The 26,977-nt window shown below is 48.8% G+C and overlaps 1 protein-coding gene across 4 annotated transcripts in view; it reads right to left on the minus strand.

The window, feature by feature from the left end:
- The window catches only part of LOC308609230 (F-box-like/WD repeat-containing protein TBL1X), a 224,932-nt gene that overhangs the window by 123,050 nt on the left and 74,905 nt on the right, over positions 1 to 26,977 (minus strand). For all 4 annotated transcript variants that reach the window (XM_081222868.1, XM_081222867.1, XM_081222865.1 and 1 more), the window contains one exon: positions 17,150 to 17,223. The gene's annotated coding sequence lies outside the window, so the exon portion shown is untranslated. The remainder of the gene's footprint in view (positions 1 to 17,149; positions 17,224 to 26,977) is intronic.

A 26,977-nucleotide genomic window follows, 5' to 3' on the forward strand; every position in this document is an offset into this window, starting at 1 on the left:
TTATGGCAACACCAACCAAAACATTAGTTAATCATATTAAATCATATGTAAAATAATTCCTTGGGAAAAAAAAAAACCTCTTTATTTTAAAATAGGTTTAGACGTATAGAAAGTTGCAGAAATAGTAGAGAGTTCCCACGTAGCCTTCATCTAGCTTCCTGTTGTGTTAACATCCTAAATAAACACAGCAATGGTCAAAACAGAGAAATCAACACGGGCACAACACACCTAACTAAACTACAGACTTTAAGCAAACTCACAGGTCCTTTTTCTGTCTCCGATTTCCATCCAGGACCCCACGACCCGTTGATCTGTGACAGTCGCCCTTTCTTTCCTTGCCATTCAAAGCCAGACTCTATGGACAAGCGCGAGAAGTTATTTCGTAGGATGCCGCCCCCCACCCCACCCCCGTTTGGGTTTGTCCACTTCTCTCGATTAGATGCAGGTTATGCATTCCCAGCAGGAATACCACAGAAGTGATGCTGTGTCCTTCTCAGGGCATCACATGATGTCACTAGGCCTTATTCCTGGTGCGGTTATCCACAGCAACTGGGCTCGGGTGGTGGCACCTGCTGAGATTCTTCCCCATAAACCACTGCCCTCGTCTCCTTGGTAATCGGTAAATATCTTAGGGGACATACTCTGAGCCTATACTAGTATTACGTCATGATTCTTAGACGTTAGGGATATAAAAATTAACTTATGGCTAACAATGTATACTTTAAGCTGGCACCATTTGTATCCTTTTCAAAACGAAAACTCCCAAGAGGAAATCTTTAAAAATGCAATTTTTAAAAAGAACTCTTGAGTTCAATCACTGATGAAGAGTTAAGCAAGAGTAAGTACAACGCTTAACAGGTCGAGGGATGATCTGTGTGTGGGCAGGAATCCAGGCAGCCGAGAGCAGCAGGAAAGTCAATCTCAAAGACACATCCTAACAGGAAGCCTTGGGCCACGAGGCGACTTGCCAGTAATCTATCCCAAGGACGTTCCGAATCATCATTTAATTTTGTGTAATTTTTATCCTGGGTATAAACAAAAGTTCTCTTAGAGTATCCATTTCAAAATGATACTGTAAATACAAGTAAGTTGAAGGCTAAGTTTATTGCCAATAAACACTTTCATTAAAAAGAAGAATGGGGCTTCCCTGGTGGCGCAGTGGTTGAGAGCCCGCCTGCCGATGCAGGGGACACGGGTTCGTGCCGCGGTCTGGGAAGATCCCACATGCCGCGGAACAGCTGGGCCCGTGAGCCATGGCCACTGAGCCTGCGCGTCCGGAGCCTGTGCTCCACAATGGGAGAGGCCACAGCAGTGAGAGGCCCGCGTACCGAAAAAAAAAAAAAAAAAGAATGATTTCTGTACCCCATACATTGTTGTAAAAAAAAAAGTCTACTCATTTTTAAAAATGAGTTATGATGCACTATTGTAGAAAACATCCACATGACCTGAAGTCACAAGCAAACTAACATTCTAGACCCATCACTGAGACCTAAGAGCATGATTAATTCATCTGCAAGCATCGGTGTGCAATCCCGATGGGGGTCAACCCAATGGAAAGCCCCCCGTTCGGATGGGCATGGTGGGTGGTGTACAAACGAGAAGCATGGCCAAGTTTAGCAAACTTCAAGAAATACACTAAAGACACAGTTATGTAAAGTTTCAAAATACATGTAAGACTCTGGTGAAAAAATAGTGTATTTTTAGAGCACCAACAATTTGCTTAAATAATTAAAAAGGAGTGGATGTACAGCCTTACAGACACACGGAGATCATCCAATACACACTTTACATTCTAAGACTTCCAGCAAACACATCTCATGAACCTGCATTATAAACCGTAGCCAGTTTCCTTGGATTTGGAGCCAGACAGGGTTCTTCCCCAGCCCCACAGCTCGCAAGAGGTGTGACCCTGAGCAAGTACCCTCACTTCCCTCCTGGGGATGGGGTGACAGGTAAAGCCACCTCTCAATGCAAGGCAACCATCTGTATAATGAACACGTTCCAGCAAAGATTTCTGGTAGCTGGCGAGTTAATCGACTCAGCACATCTGGCTCAGAGTTAAGCTCACAGTTACTGGGTGGGGTGAATGGCGTCTCCTGAAAAACATATGATGAAGTTGTAACTTCCGGTACTCGTGAATGTGACCTTATATAGACATCAGGTCTTTTGCAGACAGAATCAAATTAAGATGAGGTCATACTGGACTAGGGTGGGCCTTCAATGCAATGACTGGCGTCTTCAGAAGTGAAAGGGAAGATCTGGAGACATAGACACCTGGAAGAAGGCTGTGTGGAGATGAAGGCAAGACCGGAGTGATGTGGCCACAAGCCAAGGAACGCCGGGGGCCACCGGAAGCTAGGAGAGAGGCATGGAGGAGGTTCTCCCTCAGAGCTTCCAAAAGGAACCAACCTTCCCAATACTTTCATTTTGAACTTCTGATCTCCTGATCTGTGAGAAAATCCATTTCTGCTGTTTTAAGACCCCCTAGAGTTTGTAGTAATTTGTTTACAGTAGCCAGAGGAAACTCATACAGGATAATGATGGTATTCGGTAAATACATTGTTTTTTTTTTTTCAGTACGCGGGCCTCTCACTGCTGTGGCCTCTCCCGTTGTGGAGCACAGGCTCCGGACACACAGGCTCAGCAGCCATGGCTCACGGGCCTAGCCGCTCCGTGGCATGTGGGATCTTCCCGGACCGGGGCACAAACCCATGTTCCCTGAATCGGCAGGCGGGCTCTCAACCACTGCGCCACCAGGGAAGCCCTCGGTAAATACATTTTTAAAAAATACTTCTATATTAGAGATACATCCGAAAATACTCATGGGTGAAATAACAAGATGCCTGAGATTTGCTTTAAATTACTCTAATAAAAAGAAAAAAAAAAAAAAAACAGTGAGGGGACAGGTGACACCAGCTCATGAAATCCTGACAGTGGGTGAAGCAGGGTGAGGGGGAATATACCAAAATATTCTATATACTTTTGTATGTTTGACAATTTCCATGTTAACAAGCTAAGAGTGTATATGTCAGACGTTAGCCGACCAGCATCTAAACTATATATGCAACGCTGTCCCAATCTTTAACCAATGCAATCAACTTTAATATCCCATTTTACTCACTACCCTCTTTGAAACAGAAACAGCAGAAAACCACGGGAACCCCACTGATTAAAGCAGCCATCACATAGCGACGAATGGCCAGTAATCATCCAACTTGAAATAAAGCTAAAATTCATACACCTCATCTCCCTACACGCTTGATCAGATAAACAGTATCACAAGCATCACGGACTTAGGTGCACTGGATAAAAACAAGGAATTCTTTTTTCTAGGCACTAGGGCCAGAGTGCACAAACAGAACCAAGAAATGGAATCAACACGTTGAAGGCTTGACCCTTTCCTAAGGCTACCCCTGTGGGGATGAGGCTCCCCTGGGGAGCATCAGCAAAGAAGCTTACAGACATCATGAATGCAACACGGGCAGGTGCAACAACATGACCATCATATGAGAGATGGCACTTCCAGTGAGTACGAAAACCCTGCTTGAACATTCACTTTCTGTTCTGAAGCAGTAATTACGGCTGTGAGTGTGCTGGGCGGGGGCCTTCACAACACATCTCATCTGGGCAGCGGAAGCCAAAGGCACCTGCTACCCAGTCTCCAAACCGAACAACCCTCGGGAAATGGTCAGCAGCGTTCTGGTAACGATGCTGAGGCTTCCCGATACCTTCATGTAGGAAACGCGGGCCTGATTCTCCTGACTCGTCCTCGGGGAACACTGGGCTCACGCTTCACCTGAACTGCTCCGGAAAGAAAGGAACCTGGCGGGGCAGCCGTGAGTCAGCGTCCTTCAGGAGAAACCCTGGCGAAACCTACATGAAAAATGCCATGAGAAACAGAGTCAGGGGGACCTTCCTGGTGGCGCAGTGGTTGAGAGTCTGCCTGCCAATGCAGGGGACACGGGTTCGAGCCCTGGTCCGGGAAGATCCCACAGGCCGCGGAGCAACTGAGCCCGTGTGCCACAACTACTGAAGCCCACGAGCCACAACTACTGAAGCCCACGTGCTGCAACTACTGAACCCTGTGAGTCACAACTACCAAGTCCACGCACCACAACTACTGAAGCCCGTGCGCCTAGAGCCCGTGCTCCGCAACAAGAGAAGCCACCGCAATGAGAAGCCCGCGCACGGCAACCAAGAGTGGCCTCCTGCTCGCCGCAGCTAGAGAAAACCCACACACAGCGGCAAAGACCCAATGCAGCCAAAAATAAATAAAAATTAAAAAGAAAAAAAAAAGAAACACAGTCAGGTCTTGGCTGGGCTGGGCCAGGCAGCAGACCTCCACCAGCTCACAGGGGTCCCTGCTTTGCTCAACAGGCAGTAGGCTTCCTTTGACTTGACCCTCACATTTCCAACTTCCTTTCAGAATTCGGGGACATGCACAGCTGGCCAGTGTACGGGGACGTGACCCTCTCCAAGGAGACAATCTTTAGATAGAGCAGCACCGAGCAAGTGGAAAGTACCCTGGGACAGGGCTTCTCAGCCTCGGCTAGTGACATTTGGGGCTGGATGACATCATTGTTGGGAACGTCCTGTACACTGCAGGGTGTTGAACAGCATCCCTGGTCTCCACCCAAGAGAAGAAAGGAGCGTCTCCCCACCTGGGACAACCAAAAACATCTTCAGACATCGCCAAGAGTCGCCCGGGGGGTAAAACCCCCCTTCAGTGAGAACTACAGCCCTTGAAGGCTTCGCACTGGAGCCTACTCCTTGGAACGTTCTGGAGCAAAGTGTGAACTCTGACTCCTTCTCATGCATCCTGGTGGACAAGAAATGGTAGAACCAATCGTGACACAGAGAGCACGAGAAAAGAACTTGCAGATTTGCAAGCACGCGAGTTTAACCAACTCACTCAGACGGCCTTTGGGAAGACGGAAAAAAAAACTGTGGCTGTGTAACGTCAGGCCTCACATGAAAGGGGTCTGTACCCCTTTCACTCAGCAGGGCTGTCTGTCACTTCTAGGGACTCAAGATGGATGTGCAATAATGTTTCCAAGAGCAACCAGAACCACAGCAGCACTAGTAACGACAGGGGTTAAATCAATATGATTTCAACTAATATCAAAGCTGGTACCAGGGACTTCCCTGGCGGTCCAGGGGTTAGGACTCCGTGCTTCGACTGCAGGGGGATGGCTTCAATCCCTGGTCAGGGAATTAAGATCCTGCATGCCAGGCGGCACAGCCAGGAAACCAACCAACCAACCAACAAAAAAACCCGCTGGTACCAGTGTGGCTCCCTTTACTTTCCTGAACCCACTGACAAGATTCCCTCTGTCACCTCCAGCTTCCCGTTCCCTTCCTCGACCTTCTGTGACTCCAGCTGCAGAAGAGTGCTCACATCCAGCGTGTGAAAGGGCTGTGGGCTCCCTCCTTTGCTGTCTTGCGGGGTGGGCAGGGACTAAAAGGCTGACTTGTTGAGAGAAGGTCAGAGTGTAAACCAGCGAGCAGTCCCATGCACTCACTTCTCTTCAGGGCTGCACGGAGATCCTAACCCGCCGGATCCGGAGCCCCCAAATGCAGAGGGCATCCCGTGCCGCGTAACGGAAAAGGACAGCTAGCTCTTAGCGGCTCACGGCCCTGTCGTTCCCTCCCTCAGCCTTGCAAGGATACACAGGGCGTGCTTTACGAGTCCCTTCTCGGCTCACATATGGGATCTGAAAAGTCAATCTAATTAGTCTGGTTCCGATTTCCAGTTCTATCGGTAAGCGTCGATGCGAGATATGTCAAGGCCAGTCCCTAGAAGAGGTAAAATCGGAATCCTAGAAGCTGTGCCTTCGCTACTCCACAGGCAGGTGTCCTAAAGCCCCTTTCACACCAAAGTTAAGACCAGAGCTTGCGACGATGCCTGGGTGGGCTTCCCAATGCGTCCACCGTGGAGATACAGTCCGCAAAATTCAGCTCTGTTACAGCTTCTTGCATCACGTTGCTGTGGAGATGGATTCTGTTATAACAAGACGCCTCAATTCTCTGCTGAAAAGGAATTTATCTGACACGTCCCTCCCCCTCTCTGTGGTTTTATTTTCCATGGTTGGCACACAGAGTAATTCATACATTCACACACACTTAGGGGAAAAAAAAAACAACAAACTGCCTGGAACTGTAACAAAATGCCTGCTAGTCTTTGCTTTAAGGAATTTTACATTAAATAGGATCCAAAATCCCCCTGGGGTTTCCAGTTTGCCAGAGAGCTTACTTTTGTGAATGATTTCAACTTAACTCCTAGGATAACCGTCTTATGAAATTGCTGACACATCTGTCCCACTTAAATCTATGGTGTCTGCAAACAGGATAAAAATGACTTCCACAGGGTAGAAGCATCATGGTTTCATTTCTTTTTTCTCTTATCATCCATGTTATGTTTCGCAAGCTGTCCGAGCTTCCTTAGCATGACAGAGGTCGCAGCACTTTGCAGTATCCTTACAAGAAACGGCCAATTCAGTTCCACGATGCCAGGAGCGGCCTCGCTGCCAAAGCTGCGCCTGCATCCTGCCACGGCGACCCGTTTGTTTGCGCTCGAGCACAGGACGCCGCTTGTCTGACTGCAGCAGCTCGGTCCACTCCGCACCGCCGACAGAGCCCTTCTCGGCCCCGCTTCGCCCAGGGCTCCTTCCCGCTTCCTCCGGCTTGGCGTGATGCAGTGCTCAGCCTCGACCCTCAAGCGTGTCCGCGTTCCTCACGACGCCCCGTCCTTCTTGGGACCAGGGCCAGCTCCCACAGCAGCAGTTTGCTTTGCGGGGGAGGGCTGGGGGTGCTGGGAGATGGGGGGACCACCTCCAGCTGGGGTGCGTGCTGGGGCCGTTTCCTATACCCAGGAAACATTCCTTTTTTTTTTTTTTTTTTTTTGCGGTACGCGGGCCTCTCACTGTTGGGGCCCCTGTGAGCCTGTGGAGCACAGGCTCCGGACGGACGCACAGGCTCAGCAGCCATGGCTCATGGGCCCAGCCGCTCCGCGGCACGTGGGATCTTCCCGGACCGGAGCACGAACCTGCGCACCCTGCATCGGCAGATGGACTCCCAACCACTGCGCCACCAGGGAAGCCCCCCAGGAAACATTGTTAAGAATCCCCTCACGGCCCTTAACGGGAGGTGGATGCTCCTCTGCGGTTACCCAGCGGATACGGGCTCGATATTGCCAAGACTGGTTGGCAAAACAGGACCTTTCCAAATGCTTTCTGAGTATCCTGGAGGGATAAGTCTCCAAACCCAAAGTGACGAGGGCACATCCAGGCCCCGTGGCCGTCTCCCATCACGCTGGTGACCAGGGAGGGGCAGGGCTCCCGTAATTCCACTTGAGAGAACGCAGCACAGAGCAGGGAGGACTCTGTGGCTTCTGCCACTTAAAAGGACACTCTCACACGGACCCCTGCCAAACGCCAGCTTCCTAGCCGTACACTCAGCGGGCCAGCACACGGGAGGCGGACGGCCCACTCACCGCCTCCGTCTCGGTCTCACCGGGCTGCACACCTGCCCAGCTTCGGCCCCGTGAGCAAGCTCCACCTCGCCATTCACAAGATGGGGCCGCGGCCGTGTGCACCCCATGGAAGGGCCGGGCCAGCCTCGTGAATCTGCAGCAGGGCTTCTCCCCCAAGGCACTGGTAATACCTGGGACCAGATCACTCTGTGTGGGGGGCCGTCCTGTGCACCACAGGGTGCTGAGCCGCATCCCTGGCCTCCAGCCACTAGATGCCAGGAGCTCCCCTGCCCCCAGCTGTGACAACTCCAAAACGCCTGCAGACACTCCAGATATCTGGGGAGGGGGAGGGGGAGGGGCAGCAAACACAAAGTCACCTCCTTAGGGAACCACTGTCCTCAAGGCGTCAGGGACCACACAGGTTTCCAGGTGTCCCCCCAGATAAAGGCCCAGGTCGAGACGCCTGGCTCTTCCACAGGCGGATCTTGTCTCCCGCCACCACCGCGGGGCCTCACTGAACCCACCCATCAAATAAGGCTCCTGACCTACCCGTTCTGTGCACAAAGGGTGACCCCTGGCCACAGGTGGCTCTTTAATCTTAAATGAATTAAAATGAAAGAAATCTGAAATCCAGTTTCTCAGGCACACGGGTCACGTTTCAAGTGCTCAAGGTCCACACGGGGCCAGAGGCTGCTCCACCGGATGGCGCGGGGGTGGAACAGCCCCATCTTCATAGGAAGTTCTACTGGGGGCGGCTGACCTAGGCCATCCGACGGCGTTCATTACAGTTCTAACGCCGCGCACGCTTCTCGAAGACCTCAGGAGAAGAGTGACCGGGAGGCAAATTAACACCAGGCACGACGGAGGATCTAGGCTTGGAAAACTAAGAATAACTCATTTTAACAAATGACAAGGGCTTCCCTGGTGGCGCAGTGGTTGAGAGTCCGCCTGCCGGTGCAGGGGACATGGGTTCGTGCCCCAGTCCGGGAGGATCCCACATGCCGCGGAGCGGCTTGGCCCGTGAGCCGTGGCCACTGAGCCTGCGCTCCGCAACGGGAGAGGCCACAGCGGTGAGAGGCCCGCCTACCACCACAAAAAAAAAAATGACAATGGCGGGCTTCCCTGGTGGCGCAGTGGTTGAGAGTCCGCCTGCCGATGCAGGGGACGTGGGTTCGTGCCCTGGTCTGGGAGGATCCCACATGCCACGGAGCGGCTGGGCCCGTGAGCCATGGCCGCTGAGCCTGCGCGTCCGGAGCCTGTGCTCCGCAACGGGAGAGGCCACAACAGTGAGAGGCCCGCGTACCGCAAAAAAAAAAAAAAAAAGTGGTGGTTCTTGAAGATTTAAAGAATTGGAATTTCTACAAACTGACCACTGGACCCTTGGACAAGTTGGTAATTTTAAGAACTGTATTTTTAAAAACAGGAAGTCGAGAGAGAAGGCATTTATTCCAAATTTACATGCAATAACTGAAAAATGTATGAACCTGGAAAATATTCAGATTGGCCTAAAGATATAGTCTGGGTTAAAGGAAAATTGTTGGACCTACCTCATCCAAACAAGCTATGTGGACCCACTGAAACGAACTGCTGCATCTCAGCATGTTACCCAGTCTTTCCTGATGAGCCTGCTCCCAGTTCTGTGCTCCTGGAGTCGTCCAGGTCCATCTACAAACCTGCTTCAATACTGTACCGCCTTCAACAGGCCTGGTATCTGCCCAAATGTGCAGCACACAGCACCCGAGTGATTCGTGGGTACAGCGCACTCATGTGCCCTGGTTTGTACCAACCCAGGGAAGGACACAACACCTTCTAAACTTCAAATAGCCCTGTTGTGCTATATTTTGGGGGACGGGGCAGGTGCCAGAAGACAAAAACACATTTACAAGGATACTTATCTTAAAAATCCTTAACTTGATAAAATGTACATTTTCATCTTAAAAACCTCCCTTTATTATTGGGTTGGCCAAAAGGTTTGTTCGGGGTTTTCCGTAACCTCTTCTGGAACATCTAACATCTTTTTGGCCAATCCAATATTTTGATAGCAAATGGTTCACTGGGTCTTTTTTTCTTTCTTTTTTTTTTTTTTTGCGGTACACGGGCCTCTCACTGTTGTGGCCTCTCCCGCTGCGGAGCACAGGCTCCGGACGCACAGGCTCAACGGCCATGGCTCACGGGCCCAGCCGCTCCGTGGCATGTGGGATCCTCCTGGACCGGGGCACGAACCCGTGTCCCCTGCATCGGCAGGCGGACTCTCAACCACTGCACCACCAGGGAAGCCCACACTGGGTCATTTTTGTCTTACTTTTGCACACATCCACACAAAACCCTGTACTGGAATGTTCACAGTAGCATGATTCCCATGGTCAAACTGTGGAAACAACCCATGTCCATCAACTGATGAATGGATGGACAAAATAGGGTCTAACCCTACAATGAAATTGTATTATTTGGCTATAAAAAGGAATGAAGCACTGACACATGCTACAGCATGCATGAAACCTTGAACACATTATGCAAAGTAAAAGAAACAAGTCACAGAAGGTCATGTATCATATGATTCCATTTATACGAAAAGCCCAGAATAGGCAAAGCCACAGGGACAGAAAGCAGATCTGCAGTCGCCAGGGGCTGGGGAGGGCAAGGAAGAAATGGGGAGTGACTGCTACGGGGCATGGGGTTTCTTCTGGGGGAACTGAGAATACTCTAAAATTAGACTGTGGTGACGGCTGTACAGCTCTGTGAATACCCTAAACACAATCAAATCATACACTTTAAGGGGGTGAGTTTGATGGGACATGAATTATACCTCAATAAAGCTGCTGAAGAAAGTGGCTTTGGCTGAAGTGGCTACAAGCCATCCAGCCTGGGCTATGAACCACAAATGCATTAACACAGCTCATTCCTTCTCTGAGACAGTGGATGTAGTCAGCAAGCAGAGGATGTTTCCACTCTAGGGAAGTGCGTACGTGTGTGCACGTGTGTGTGTGGCAGGGGCACTCACTTTTGTTAATCACTTCTGCAGTATCCACAGAAGGGAACATTTTCACAATCGTTTCTGCACTTTCTCCAAGGAACAATCTTTCTTGCTGGGGGACAGTGGACACACGGGGCAGGAAGTCAGTCCCAGCCACGACTCTGGGATTCCAAAAGCGATTCCAAACTGCAGTAATTCAGCTGCCATTTCCAAAACCCCTGCACGGCCCGGTGCACCCCACTCCGTTCGTCCTGCGGGTGCTGCGGTCCTGTCGATGGGAGTCCTGTGACACCGGGAGGGGCGCCCGCTCGCCAAGCCTCACATGCGCCCTATCTGGCTGACACAGACCCTGTGGTGCGGACACTCCTCAGCCTCCAGAGACTAAATGGACCCGAGAACTTGCTTTAGCCACTGGGACCCCAAAGCCTCCCGGGGATGCGGAGCAGCCCTGGCCATGCCTGGGCTACTACACGAAGGAGGCATCTCACTCTCCTCTCACAGGGAGCCCACGGCTGCAGCATCACAGCATCAGGAGCAAACCAGAGAAGACACATCGCAAGAAACAGATCCCTGATAGGGTGATGTACTTTGTGGCAAATCAGGTCACGCCAACCCTTGCTAGCCACAGTCCAGAATTTCTTTATTCATAGTTCAAGAACTCACCACAGCTGCAGAGTTTACAGGTTTCGAGAGCCATAAATCCATCTGCTCCCTGCTTATCTGAATTTCATACAAGATTAATATTCTACCTACATCCGCTGACAAAGACAAATAGCTACAGAACGCAAAGTGACAATATTCTATGTCAGTAAACACTGTGACAAGACTCAGTTGAAAACACATTTTCAGCTTAGATTTGGTGTTTTAGAGGAACATACATTTTGTAAACCAAACACTATGTGGTCACACAGAAAAATATCTTCAAAGTGGATGAAGGTCTTCCCTGGTGGCACAGTGGTTAAGAATCCACCTGCCAAGGCAGGGGACACGGGTTCAAGACCTAGTCCGGGAAGGTCCCACATGCATCCCACGGGCGGAGCAACTAAGCCCATGTGCCACAACTACTGAGCCTGCGCTCTAGAGCCCGTGAGCCACAACTACTGAGCCTGCACTCTAGAGCCCACGAGACACAACTACTGAGCCCACGAGCCACAACTACTGAGCCCGAGAGCCACAACTACTAAAGCCCACATGCCTGGAGCCTGTGCTCCGCAACAAGAGAAGCCACCACAATGAGAAACCCGTGCACCGCCACAAAGAGTTGCCCCTGCTCTCCGCAACTAGAGAAAGCCTGTGTGCAGCAATGAAGACCCAATGCAGCCAAAAATAAATAAATTAAATAAATACATTTTAAAAAAAACTTTTAAAAAAAGTGGATGGAAAAATATTAAAGGTTAGGAAATACCCAGCCCTTTATCACTGTCAAATGCAGTGCCTCCGATTAGAAGGTTTGTAAATGAAAGAATGAAAGTAACCAATAATGTAATTAATTTAACAAAGAAAAAATGTGAATCACACTTAAAATGAATCAGCAACATTAAAATAAAGACTAAATGCATACCATACCCAATAAGGTAATTAATTTAACAAAGAAACTATAAGTTAAAACTTGAATCATACTTCAAATTAATCAGCAACATAAAATACACCAGAAAATCCTTCTGCTGTGAGGATCTGCCTTTCAAATGAAGCTTTTCTTTAGGTTTACAAAAAAAAAAAAAAAGAAAAGAAAAAAATGCATACAACAGCGCCTTATTTAGTTTAAAAAAACAAAAGGTAGCTGGTATCTGTGTATTTTAAGACTTTAAAATGCCAGGAGACCACTTTGTTGCATAAGGTAACTTGCCAGAGATAGTATAAATTTTGTAACAGATTTTCAACTATTTCTACTGTGCTTACATCAAGCTCCAAGTCTGTACCCTACGATTTCCATCTTAGACCAAAAACCAGATCGAATCTTTGTGTGGCAGGCCCCCTCAGCAAAATAATATCCTGCTCCATTCTCAGCACCCAGCACTCAGGAGGCACTCCTTACCTGAGAAACAAATGAACAGATACAACATGAATTGTTTTCCTACTTTGCACCAACATGTCAAAGAAATTCATTTAAATTGTTCTGTGTAAATAAAGTTATAAGCTCATCAGAGTTGAAAAGACACCCCTGCAAGTAAACAACAGTTGCTTTAGGATTAAGTACCGCAATAACGTGTCAGGACAAAATCAGATCCCAGGGCTTCCCTGGTGGCGCAGTGGTTGAGAGCCCGCCTGCTGATGCAGGGGATGCGGGTTCGTGCCCCAGTCTGGGAGGATCCCACATGCCGCGGAGCGGCTGGGCCCGTGAGCCATAGCCGCTGGGCCTGCACGTCCGGAGCCTGTGCTCCACAATGGGAGAGGCCACAACAGTGAGAGGCCCGCATACCGAAAAAACACAACAACAACAACAACAGCAGCACCTCATCAAGCACTTTTCATCAGCTGGAGACCACAGAAAATGCAATTGTTCTACCACATGGGATTCACGTCTTTAAATCAACGGGCTATGGTTCCGCGGGCACCCAGGACGCTTTATGGCTTTCAATAAGACAAATGAGCAACACCCCACTCTAGCCCATGGCACCCCAGCCCTGCTGAACAAACCCCACCCCTCCCCGGGCTGCCACCTGCACCAACTTAGTATGAAAACCCCTGCAGCCGGTTTGGTCTTTAACACAACGGTCCACCCAGATGAGATCCACAAAAGACACTGTTTTGTCCTTGTTACTGTGTCCAGTTCTAATTAATTCTAACAGGAAACTCTCCGGGCTCCAGGGAACCACTTCTCTCGGAGTCAGGGCTCCTTTTAATGACAGCTACTGGGCTCATTTGAGCCCTTCCTGGATTTTATGAAGAGAAAGGAACTGGTGAGAACTGGCCACCCATTCCACTTACTAGGAACCCCCTACCAAAAAAAAAATAAAAAATAAAAATAAAAGAACTGCAGAGAAAAATGAGAAGGCAGGTGCTTAGAATAAGCAACACGCATGTGTGCGTGCGTAAACACACACACACACCACACACACATACACACACACAGAACGCAGCCCCAAAGCAAACACTGTGTATTCCGGGGTTCTCCATCACTTCCAGGCTGTGAATAAGGCAGGGGAAGTGGGCCAAGAGCAGGAGGGGGAACGGGAATGTGCACTGACTCGATGTGCTCAAGACATGTGGCACACGTTGCACCGAAACACTACGAAGCAGGGACTGACCTCCTCGTTGTACAGACCGAGCCTCAGAGGATCCAACCAGCCTCCCAGAGCGGCGCGGGGCCGGAAGCAGGAGGGCTCTCCTCCTCTCCTTCCTCTGTCCTTGCACTAGGACAACAGTGACAAAGGGCAGAACAGAGGACGCTGCTCGGCCTCTCGCTGCTCGGCCTCTCGCTGCCTGGATGAGTGAACTCCAGGTGGAAGCAAGCAGCCCCTCTGAAGGCGGCGCCCGGAGATGCGCGTGGGCAGCGGCTCTGGGAGCGCAGCCAGGCGGTCCTCGGCAGCAATAACATGGGCGCGTGCTACCCGTGGACGGTGGATTTGACCTCCATCACCCCAAGGGCCGACAGCACCTGCAGGGCTTCCCCGGGTTCCCAGGAGCCTGACCCTCCTCCCCGATCACACACACAGGCCTCCAAAGGGGGATGCAGCTCAGCAGGACAATGGGCTGGGTTCCCTCTGAGGCGGGTCTGTTTCTGTCCATGAAAGGAATTCATCCCCAGCGGCGCGGCTCAGATCCCAGCCCTGACGCTGGGGCTCTTCTCTTTGGTGGGGGACGCGGGGTAGCTTGCTCTCCACATCAGCTGGGCCAGAACTCTCTCCTGAGCAGCGTCCTGAAGGTGCGGAAGCCCGATGCCATGGCTGCATCTTCTGAACTCGGCAGCTCCAGCACTGCCCACATGACCGGGGGGGGGGGGGGGGGGGGCGGCAGGGCTCCTCTGTGCCACAGCATCCTTCTCTGGACAATAGAGGCGACAATGGCACCGACCTCAGTGGACGGCATGAGGAATAAATGGGACCTGAAAACAGCAGCTGGCTCACACCGAAACCTGTGCGTGGGTGTTCACAGCAGCTCTGTTTGTCCTAGCCTCAGACTAGGAGGATCCCAAACGCCCTTCAACGAATGAGCGGATAAATACACACGGGTGCATCCAGACTGTGGAATACCAGGCAGGCGCTGGTAGTAATACACAACACCTGGGATGGATCTGAAGTGCCGGAGGCTAAGTCACTAAAGGCAGTCTCAAAAGGCCACACGTTGCATGAGTCCATTTATGGAACATTCTTTTTTTTTTTTTTTTTTTTTTTTTTCTTTTTTTGCGGTATGCGGGCCTCTCACTGTTGTGGCCTCTCCCGTTGCGGAGCACAGGCTCCGGATGCGCAGGCCCAGCGGCCATGGCTCACGGGCCCAGCCGCTCCGCGGCATATGGGATCCTCCCAGACCGGGGCACGAACCCGTATCCCCTGCATCGGCAGGCGGACTCTCAACCACTGCGCCACCAGGGAGGCCCTATGGAACATTCTTGAAAGGATGAAATTACAGAGACGGAGAAGCCAGTTGCTGCCAGGAGCTGGAGAGGGTGACCGTACAGACGGGGCATACGGAGCTTCCCCTGTGCTGATGGACGAGTTCTGCATCAGATTACAATGGGGGTTGCTGGAATCTACACGTGATCATATTTCATACACTGTCCACATGCACGCACACACGCACGCACGCACAGAAGAACTGCTAAGATCCAGATAAGGTCCACATTTGTGTCAACAGTGCCGATGTCCATTTCCTCCTCTTGGTAAGTAGTACCTTCACGTAAGATGTTATCAGCCGGGGAAGGCGGAGGAGGGCGCTCTAGACCTCACTGTACTATTTGTGCAGCCTCTTTTTGAGTCTAACATTACTTCAAAATAGAAGTCTTCAAAAATAACAGTGTGTGATTGATGAACAGATAAACAAAACGTGGTCTATTCATACAATGGAATGTTACTTGGCAAACAAAAGGAATGCTACAAAGAAACTTGAAAACATTATGCTAAGTAAAAAAGAAACCAGTCACACAGCACCCACGTTAACGTGATTTATTTCTTTTACCTGAAACGTCCAGAATGGGCAGTTCCCCAGACACTGACCGCAGACTGGTGGTGATCAGGGGCTGGGGGAGGTGGGAGTGACTGGGGAGGGACTCCAAACGTGTATGAGATTCTTTGGGGAGGGATGACATTTCTTAAAATCAACTGTGACGGTTGCACAACTCTGTGAATACGCTAAAAACCACTGAATTGTATGTGCGCTCCAGATGGGTGAATTGTCAGCTGTGTGAATTATGGCAATGTCTGGCACACAGTAAGGTGTTACACAAGTATTTTGCCGTGATACACTCATCCTCCTTCACCCGTGGGGGCTGGTTCTAAAGGTCACCTTTGGCGCACAAACATGGCAGCGCTAATGCTAAGAGAATCAGAATCAGTCTCCTTTAGGCCCTGTGCAGACAGGGTCAAGTTCAGGGTCTTTGCCTCTTCCTTATACCTTTTCTGCCCCTCCCCCCAGTCCCCTGCATTCCACAGGCTGGTTTATCCACTTTTCCCTAAAAAAAAAAAGCTTTCTTATTCCTGACTTCCTCACCTTTGCCCAGAGTCCCGTCTAGAACGCATTTCCTCAGTATGTACTGAAATCCCATGCAGCACCGAACCCAACCCAAGTGTCCCTTTCAAGAGAAAGGTCCAGCCTTCCTCAGCTGCTCTAGCACAGGCTGATAGACCCTTCCTAGGAATTCCCACAGCAGCAGATGTCTGCAGCACCCATGGCACACCCCATGCACACCACGGCTTTCCAGCACCTGCAATCCCTTACCCCAAAGCACAAGACACATTTCACACATCCTGGTAGACTCCACAAGGCTCCAGAAGCAACAGATTCAAAGGATGGTCATCCCAGAAACAGGAGACTTTCATAAAAGGTGATCTGAAAAGGATGTTCGTGATGTGGCTGAGAATCGGGCCTCGCTGTAAACTGGGTGAAATACAGCAGCCAAGATGGCAACTCCGGAACCCAGACGGCCCTGTTCTCGGTGAGTCTGGGTTCTCTCTACCCCTCACAACAGTCCACGCGGGGCTCAGACAGGACGAAAACGCCGCCCCAGGGGCCTACGGCACAGGCCACGCTGCCTCACAATGTACCAAACGAAGTTTTTATGGAAAATTCTGGTTGGCCCACAAGCAGTGGATGCCTGTCTGGATGCCTGTCATTTTCCAAACACATTCTGAGAGGCACATACAAGACAAAGGGAGCCTGTAAAAGGCGAAAGAGTCAAAAAGCTCTGTTTATTATAAATCAGCCACCTGAGGAAAAATACGTACCTGAAATGCACATGGGAAAAACCGGCAGCAATGATGCTTCCCTCGAAAGCACACGCACTTTAACAACCATCTCCATTTCCCTCTCCTAAACTTTCTGACTTCCAGAAGCTAAATAAAATAGGAGCTTGCTACGAAGTGCCGACGCAGATACAAAGCATTTTTTGGTTACCAAATCACCTATTACAAGAAATCCTGGGAAATCACTGTTTCCGGTACGTACAGCCAATATGGTAATAGTTAATTTTTAAGCGCAGAAAACGTGGAGCGGTTGACAGGATGTTCATTACGGAATAAGAAAGAAATCCATTTTACAATTCCACTTACTCAGAGCCAAATGTAGGCAAATCCCTTCTTCCTTCTAGGGTTTATTTTTAGGCCTGTTTTCTGTCTTCAGTTACCTGTCAATGAAAAAAATACCCAAAGTCAGGCAAAACATATCAACGAAGACATCTCGAATACATTCTCGACTGTTCGCGATGCCGGCAGACTTCTGAAATAGGAGGTCTTAAGAAGCTGACATAATCACGGCGTCAGATGGTGGAGAACCACTGTAGGTGAACTGCAGGCTTACATCTCTATGTAGAGCACACAATGTGACTGTCCACACACACAAATGTGTTCAAAAGTCTCACTATCTGAGAACCGACTGTGATCACGTCACCAGGGAACACCAGTAACTGAAACATCTACCCATCTCTCATTTTTCTCTAGCATCCTAAAACACGCTAAGTGAAAACACAGGTATTTCTAGATTCAATGCAACTCAGCACATGCTTACTGAGAACTACTCGCCCAGTCTGGTGGGAAGCGGAAACGCTGCTCAGTGCTGCCCTGGTTTCCGGGACACCTGAGGTCTGACGTCATGTGACACTTACCCGGCCAGACAGTGAAAAGGGGGGATAGGGGGGATCTCAGTGAGGGGAGATCAGTGACAATAAACTCGTCAGAAAACTCACAACAAGACTGTTTAACACGAGAGAAGTGATGAGGCTCAAAGCGGTAGTGGGAGACAAGTGCCCAGCGGACAAGGAGCTGAGATTACAGCGGGGGCTGGGATGCAGCTCTGTGAGGAGCGAGCCCTTGAATGGGAGTGAGAGTGGCCAGCAGGTGCAAATGTCCTGTGGTGAGATCGACCTTGGCAACTGGGAGACAGGGAGGAAGGCCAGTGGGCTGGGCAGCAGAAGTGAGGGACAGCAGGTCCTGGATCACAGAGGACTCTGCAGCCCTTGGAAAGGAGTCTGATCCTTTCTTCTTGACCTCTCTTCACCCAGCGCCAGACCGAACGAGAAAAGAAAATGTGACAATCCTTCTACTTAAAAACACTTCAGGGGCTCCCATCGTTCTTAGAACAAAACCCAGAGGAGCTCCTGCTCAGCAGAGGAACACAGTGGTTCACACAGTGCAGGGGGGGAAGATGAGAGACGAGACGGAGAGGGACGCACAGCGTCTGAGGTGTGTCTGGAGGTGTGAGCCGGAGGACGCCCCAGTAGGGCGGAGGTGTGCTGGGCAGGGGACAGAAGAAGCAAGGACGCCTTCCAGGTTCAGAGCTTGAGCAAAATTTGGAAGGTGGGGCCGTTGCCCAGGAGGCACGAAGGTTGAGCGGAGGAGAAATCAAGAGTCTTTTAACGTGTGAACTTTGCAACGCCCATTGGCTCTCCAAGCAGGCTGTTAACTAGGTAGTTAAGCACACAGGTCTCAGCAAGTGCGAGAGGTCCCAGTCACAGAGTTAAGTCCGGCAGTAACCATGACCTCTGAAGCTGAGGGCCTGGATGGGAGCATGTGATGCAGGACTTCTCATCTTCGGCACTCAGATCAGACCGTGGTGTGTGCGGTGGGGCCATCCTCTACGCTGCAGGATACTGGACAGCATCCCAGGCTCTGCCCGCTGGACACCGATAGGAATCCCCCATCCTCCCAAGCGGTGACAACCAAAACTGACCCACACTGCCCATGTCCCCTGGAGGGCATACGCGCCCCTCTGAGCACCGCTGGTCTCAAGAGGACCATGCTAAGTGAGGTAAGTCAGACTGAGAAAGACAAGTATCGTACGATATCACCTAGACGTGGTGGCTAAAAAACTGACACAGGGACTTCCCTGGCGGTCCAGTGGTTAGGACTCAGAGCTTTCACTGCCGAGGGCCCGGGTTCGATCCCCGGTCGGGGAACTAAGATCCCACAAGCCATGCAGCACAGAAAAAATAAATAAATTAAAAAATAAATACAGGGCTTCCCTGGTGGCGCAGTGGTTGAGAGTCCGCCTGCCGATGCAGGGGACACGGGTTCGTGCCCCGGTCCGGGAAGATCCCACATGCTGCGGAGCAGCTGGGCCCGTGAGCCATGGCCGCTGAGCCTGCAGGTCCGGAGCCTGTGTGCTCCACAACGGGAGAGGCCACAACAGTGAGAGGCCCGCGTACCGCAAAAAAAAAAAAAAAAAAAAAAAAAAAGAATAAATAAATAAATAAATAAATAAATAAATAAATACATGATATAAATGAACTTATTGACAAAACGGAAACAGACTTGCAGACATAGAAAATAAACTTACAGTTACCCAAGGGAGAAGGAGGGAGGGATAAATTAGAAGTTTGGGATTAACAGATACACACTACCATATATGAAATAAAGAACAAGGACCTACTGTATAGCACAGGGAACTATATTCAGTATCTTGTAATACCCTATAATGGAAAAAATCTGAAAAAGAACAGATTATATAATTGGCTATATATATAATATATATAATTGACTATACGTAATATATATAGTCGACTATATATGTTATATAGTCGATTATATATGATATAATCAACTCTATATATAGTATATAATCGACTATATGTTATATAATCGATTATATATATAATATAGTCGATTATATATATATTATATATACTGACCACTGAACCCTGAGGAGGAGGACCTGGCCAATGAGACGGAGGAGCGTACAGCAAGGTAGGAGGGAATCCAAAACAGTGTGTGTTCTTGGCTTCTAGTGACGGCCGTCTCTCCAAAATCAGGCAAAGACTAGCAAATAACTGCTACTGAGGTGGAGGACAAGGACGACCGCGGCTGACAGGATGACCAGGACTCAGGCACGCCGTCTTCTCCGCACGGAAGAGATCTAGAGAGGCTTCACGGAGGAGGTGGCACTTGTTGGCGCAAGAAGTCGGGCAAGGTAGAAGAGAAAGGGGCTGCTGCTTGAGTGGTACTGGAGGCAACGAATGGGAGCAAGAGGAAGGCACGGAAGTTTCCCAAAATATCGGGGGATGCTCTTGCTGTCGTGGTACTCAGGAATGAGGATGCGGACAGCAAGCAGAGTACCATGGGGCCGGTCCGTGGAGAGAATGCGGCTGCCTCCATCCAGCAGAGGGAGGAAGGAGCCGCCCGAGCAGTACGGACCAACGTCACTCTTTGGGCCACCAGTGTAAGGACAGCTGCAGTGGTTGTGCACGCTGGCTCCAGGACTGCCCCAACAAGAGCTGGGAGACTGGGGGACCAGAGCCTTCCCTTTCTGACTTGGTCCTGCATCATCCTAGACCCCCTTCCCCCCACAGGGGCTCTGTCTGGACCATCAGGAATTGGAATTAAGGAGCCCCTCATGAACTTCTGGCTTCTCTTTTTTTTTTCATTTTGTCCAAGCTGACAAGGAAGGGCACAGGCTCCTGGCAGATCACGCTCAAAACCCTGAACGGTATGGAAGTGCTGACAAAACACGCCAGAGGCCTGATCCATTTCACTGCCCTGTTGTGTCTTCCTTCCAGCATTCCTGTGCACATGCATTTTATTTGTTTAAATGAAAACGTTTTTAAAAAAAAAAAAAGAGGAGTTACAGGCCTCACTTTGCTCCTAATTAATTATAAGAAACTCTCTCTGAACCACAGATTCCTCAGCTGTGAAATGAGGGTATTAAATTATTTATGAGGTTTCATCCACATCAAAAAAAAAAAATCTGAGAAACCATTTTCCTGTTGACTTCCTTTGTAAATTCTAAGGGAAAACACCTTGCAAGGAACTGAACCAAGAACTTGCAAAAGAATTGGTGGGGGAGGGAGGCGGGGGAGGAGGAATGTATCTCGTCCCGCAGCCAACTGAGCACAGAAATATATCCAAAGCGCGCATTTTTTCCCCAAAGTTGCCATAATGATTAACATTTCCACTCTGGAGAAATTCAGTTGTATCATCCTGAAAATAATGTGAAAAATCTGAAGTATGTTTTCCGAAGCCACGGTGCATGACACAGGAGCCGCGGTTTCCTCCCGAGTCCTTTTCTTTTTTTGGTGAGCCCTGAATTAACTGGGCCAAGAGCCAGGGGCTAAGACACATCCTGGTCCCAAAGGCAGGGGTGGGCTGCAGCGGTTCACGGTACCAGAGAATTCCAAACCACTTCATGTGCTCCGTATGGGGTTCAAGTTCTTCGTGATGAAGCTGCTGTTTGCTGCATTACCCACACTGTACTGACCAGTGTTTTTATATATTGAGATGATTCGTTCCATACCAGATTTTAAATCTTTTAAATCGGTGCTTCTCAAATGGCGCTGATTTTGCCCCCCCCCCCGCCCCAACCCCGGGACACCGGGCAACGTGTGGAAACATTTTTAGTTGCCAGGACTCCGGGGAAGAATGCTACTGGCATCTGGTGAGGCCAGGGAAGCTGCGAAACATCCCACAGCCCACAGCATAGAGCCACCTCCACAAAGAATTATGTGGATCCAATGTCAGTATCACCAAGGTTGAGAACCCCGAATCTGAACCATACTAAAATTTCTATAATTTTGCCCAAGGTATATATACTGTATACTTTCATTTTCCAAGCCACCTTTCTTTTCAAAGTAATACACGTACACAGGGGAGGCAAAAGACTCCTCCTTTTTCACTGCAAGCATTCCAGCACCATCTATCCTCAATTCTACTTCACAAAGCAACCACTTTCAAACCTTAGAACTGTTTCTGTTATTGGCATTGCTCCCTAGTACGGACTTCCATGTTCCTAAGTTAAGCTGCTTATAATATATCCTATCAACGTCAGATACCACTTAACTTGATTTTCTCACACATGGAAGAGGATTTTTGGTTTTTAAAATTCCCATCACCAACCCTGGACTTACCCTCCCATGTTTCCCCAACAGTATAACATTTGGGGGGTTCAATCTAGACTGCACACGTTTTATTTTGACAATGGCATCGGCACCGCAGAGCAAGCAGTACAGTGTGATGAGGATTCCTTTCTTATGCAACCCTTAAATTTTCCTGGGATTATTAGTTGCCTCTGTTTTTATTTTCTTTGATAATTCCTCCAACACCCTCCACAACGTTTCAATTTTTAACTCGGATAACCTGTCAGTTCCACGTCTATCCTGCCCTCACCCCCACCCCCTCTCCCCAAATATATACACACCAGACCTTCCTCTGGTCTCTGCTCCAGTCTGTACTTGTCAGAGGTGGGTCGGCTCAGAGCAGATGCCCCGAGATCACACCAGCATCCTGAGAATCCCTTCTGCCTCTTTGTTTCTGGGACCCCAAATCTTCCCCTTTCTTGGTTTACTCTCTCGTTCTGATGGGACACATTCTCTAGTAGCTTCCTGAGAAGTGATGTATGAAAGCTAAGTTATACTGATATCCTGAACATGTACAAACAACTTTACGCCACTCTAAATTAACAACCAGTGAGGGAATGACTTCGAAATTCTGAGTGAAAATAAACTTTCATAGGATTCTAAGCTCAGTCTGTTTTCTAACTTAAGAAATATGATGTCATTCTGATTCAAAATCCTTCCTATGACTTTTTTTTAAATTCAGAAAGCGCTTAGATACTGCCTTTATCCCTGATTTTCTAAAATGACATGATGATGAGCCTTCATGTAGTAATTTTTTTGATGTGCTGAATTTTTAGTCACAGTTTTAGTCACTTGGTTTGAAATTTCTCTTCTTCAGACTTGAGGTATTTTCCCCTCCCTCTCTTTCCTGGAATACCTGTTGGGCAAAAATCTAACTAACCATCTCTCATCTGATAAAGCTTTCTGCACTGTACCTTCATTGTCTAGTAAGGTATTCATTTAGCCACATGTGACTACTGAGCACTTGAAATGTGGCCAGTACAACTGAAGGCCTGACTTTTAAATTGAATTTAATGTTAATTAATTTAATTTAAAGAGCCACACGTGGCCAGTGGCTACCATATGTGACAGTACAAATCTAAAGACTATGACAAAGAGGATAAAAAGACAGCAATGGAAGATCAGTGCCGTTAGCACCCACCCTGAGATGATGTTAAACACGCATTCAGAAGAAAACATTGAGAGTGATTTCTAAATCCCCGCCGTTACTATTTCCAACATAAGGTTCTGTGATTTAACTCCTTAGGGCCTCCTTCCTTGTTAAGAACTTGAGGACCTTTTAGAATGAGATCACACAAGCAGAAACATCTCTCTGCACCTAAGACTGGATTTTATTACACCCAGTGTGTAAACAGGGCAACCGAGGGCCCTCTTTCATCTGAGGTGAGATAGGAAGGTCCCTCACAAAACAGAAATTTAGACCGACTCACAACATCATAGCAGAAAATAGCAGCGAAACATAAAAAATATAAAACACAAGGGACAAGACAACTGGTAGGTTGCTAACGGCAGCTTCTTTGAATGCCACCTCACGACGGCAGTGAGGGAGCCCTCACCCCATCACACCTGGGTGTAGACCACGGCTCTCTACATATGCTTTGGCAAGAAACACTGCTTCTGCACAGTGGATGCTCCAGGGGACAGAAACTAGAACAGCACGCAAGGCCTTCTCTGTGCATTCATTCATTCACTTATTCATTCAACAAATGTCGCAAATGTCGTAAACTGTCATCTATCTATTAGCAACAACCGAGACAGAAAACGGAACAAAACCAAACTGCACAAGTCCTAGGCACCTGCCACAAAGCCAACTAGCCTCTTGTTTCAACAGCATCGCTGAGAACCACTTTATTATAGCTGAGCACAGAATACAGCCGGCATGCCACAGCAGTGCATCCAAAACAAACAGTAGGATCACAACCAAAAGAAAGTCACCCTTCATTTTTAAACTTTGAAGAAAAACAAACATAGCACTGTAAGTATAGGGCAATAAATACTCAGGAAACATCATTCATTTTTAATTTAAGAATCAATGGGGAAACATACTTTCTTCATATACTCTTCAGGGAAGTCACTTAATATCCATGCATTCCTGCAAAATGACATTTTATTACGCTTGAAGGTTTTACAAGTTCAGTGTAAAAGTATGAGTTATTCAAATGAGGAGAAAAAGAGACACTAACCAAGACACATATAAACTTGATTTCTTCTTTAAAGCATTATGACACTAATAAGAAGTATTTAACGCTTGTAGAATTGGCAAAATCAGTATTGTGAGCATGCATGGATGTATATGAGCACATATATATAGACATGTGTATCACTTACCCATCACCCCACGGCAGCAGACTTAACCATATACATGTCACACGTGACGAATGAAAAGCACTTCCCCAACTCACACCATGATATGCCAAATAAATCCCACATACAAAGACCAAGACAGGACTTGGCACATGAATATCTGGTATGAGAGAGGTAACATAACATGACCCAATTGGGCTTACAGTTATATAATCCATCCACAGCTAGTATCAACGGAAAAAAAACACAAAAAACTTTCATAAGCTATCAGTCGCACAATATTTGTAAGCGTTAAAGTTTATTCAGTGGCATGAAATCTTACTTAGTGAGAGAAAAAGAATCACGACGTTTAAACATGATACATTAAAGTATTATGATAGGGACTTCCCTGGTGACGCAGCGGTTAAGAATCGGCCTGCCAATGCAGGGGACACGGGTTCGAGCCCTGGTCCGGGAAGATGCCACATGCCACAAAGCAACTAAGTCTGTGCGCCACAACTACTGAGCCTGCGCTCTAGAACCCATGCGCCACAACTACTGAGCCTGCGCTGTAGACCCCAAGAGCCACAACTACTGATCCCGCATGCCGCAACTACTGAGCCCACGTGCCACAGCTACTGAGGCTGCTCTCTAGAGCCCGCGAGCCACAACTACTTAAGCCTGCACTCTAGAGCCCGTGCTCCGTCCTCAGCGAGAGAAGCCACCGCAGTGAGAAGCCCACGCACCGCAACGAACAGTAAGTAGCCCCCGCTTGCCGCAACTAGAGAAAGCCCGCGTGCAGCAACAAAGACCCAACGCAGCCAAAAATAAATAAATAAATAAAGTTATTAAAAAATAAAGAAAGTATTAGGAAAGCGTGATCTTTCTTATTCAGCAAATTGTCAACCCACAGCAATCTGAACCTCTCCCCACAGATGTAACACCAAACTATCAATATAATCTTCAGGTGACACATCAATTTCTGGTCTACAGATGACACAGTGAGGGTACCATGGGGTAGAAAAGAATGCCAATTAATCTCTCCCTCAAGTCCCACAGCACTCTCTCCACATTTTGCAATGAGTACTAAGCGTACCTTTAAATGTAACTGTCAAGCACGTTATTTATTCACTGAAATTATCATGGAAGTTTCTGAACGCCATATGGTCCTGGTGTTCAGGTTTCAGTTCCTACCATGTGCAAAACACATCCTACTCCCCCAACCCTCACCTGCAAAGGGCAAGGGTACTGTCCTCAATTTCATTTAACAACACAGCAAGCAAATCCCTCTGGGAAAACAATTAAATTCAACTCTATGCTTACCTAAATACCTCAAAATCTAGGACGCCAATGGCAACGATCAGCTAATTCAAGAACCGAGTATTAAAACACACGCACGCACACACACACAAACAGGCACACAAACACATCTTCCTATTCACAAACCAAAGTGCTTCTTCAGGTGTCAACCTTCTTATTTAGGAGATCAGAAAGATGTCCTAAGTAAAAATAAAGATTTAAAACTAAAACCAAAACACCCAGCACTCTCACACAAATACACTAGAGTTTCACCATACTGAAAGAAACTCAAGAACCCTCATAAGGCAGAGACCAAAATTATGCAACTCTCTGATCCTTCCCCCTTTGGAAACAAGATGCCCTCAAAATGACTTAAACCCCAGCCTTTTCCAAAAGTGGGGAAAAAAAATTTTTTATTTGTCAACTTGACGACTGAGAGGTGGTGTGTCACTAGGAATTGTTTCAGTTTGCACTGAGGGTCAGTCCTGCCCCCAAGTCTTTAGACCAGTGGCTCCCAGCTGGGGATGACTGGAGACGTTTCGGGTGGCCACACCTGGGGCTGAAACTGAGGGTTTCTCCATCACCAGCAAGCTCAGGCAGTTCAGCTAACAAACACGTCTCCGGTCTGTCCACAGCTGCCTCACGCACACCACAGACTCTGTCTGGCCCTGCCATGCCTCACCCCTGACCCCCAATCTTTTGCCCCAGCTGTTAACAAGCTCTCCTAACTAGTTTCACATTCCCCAGCCTTTTGCACCTTTGAGAGAAGCCAGGTGTTCAACCCTGAGAACTGTACCGCCGGTAGCGTCTCCAAGTCACCTGTCCTTCTCACCCTGTCTGCAAGCTCCCCACTGAACCCACGCCTTGCTGCCGGGGCACTTCTTCCAGGCACACCCCTCGGGTCCCATAATGAAAGTGAGAACTGAGATGCAGCTCGGGCTTAGCAGCTCTCCTGCTTGTGATGCGGACATGTCCTGTTATTCTATCCAGGATGCAGCTGGCCTGGCAACTACGAGTGGGGTAGCTGGGGCCAGAAGGGCCGTGACAGCCCACCCCCGGCCGGCTGTACGCATCCTTGGGCCAGGCGTCCCCACGCCTCCACTTCCACATCTGTATGAAGGGGACAGGTAACTGACTGAATCCTCACAACAACATCAGGGGTGGACCCCACCAGGCACACGCACAGAAGGGACACAGAACCCTCCCTGGCACAGAGGGAACACCACCTAAGTACTGGATAAAACTCCTTTCGCCACTGTGGTCCACGCGCTCCGGAATCAGCTTATAGCCTCGTCACCAAGTACACGTGCGGCCCCAAACAAGAACCTGCGAGCCGCGTAGGTCCCTCTCCCTGTAAAAGCGGGACGCAGGACGCCTACGTTACACGACGGTCGGGAGGAACAGAGACCGTGACTGTAAAATACACAGCACGGCTCCTGGCCCATCAAAGCTATTA

Source organism: Mesoplodon bidens, assembly GCF_964165515.1.
Source record: "Mesoplodon bidens genome assembly, chromosome: X".
NCBI lineage: Eukaryota > Metazoa > Chordata > Mammalia > Artiodactyla > Ziphiidae > Mesoplodon > Mesoplodon bidens.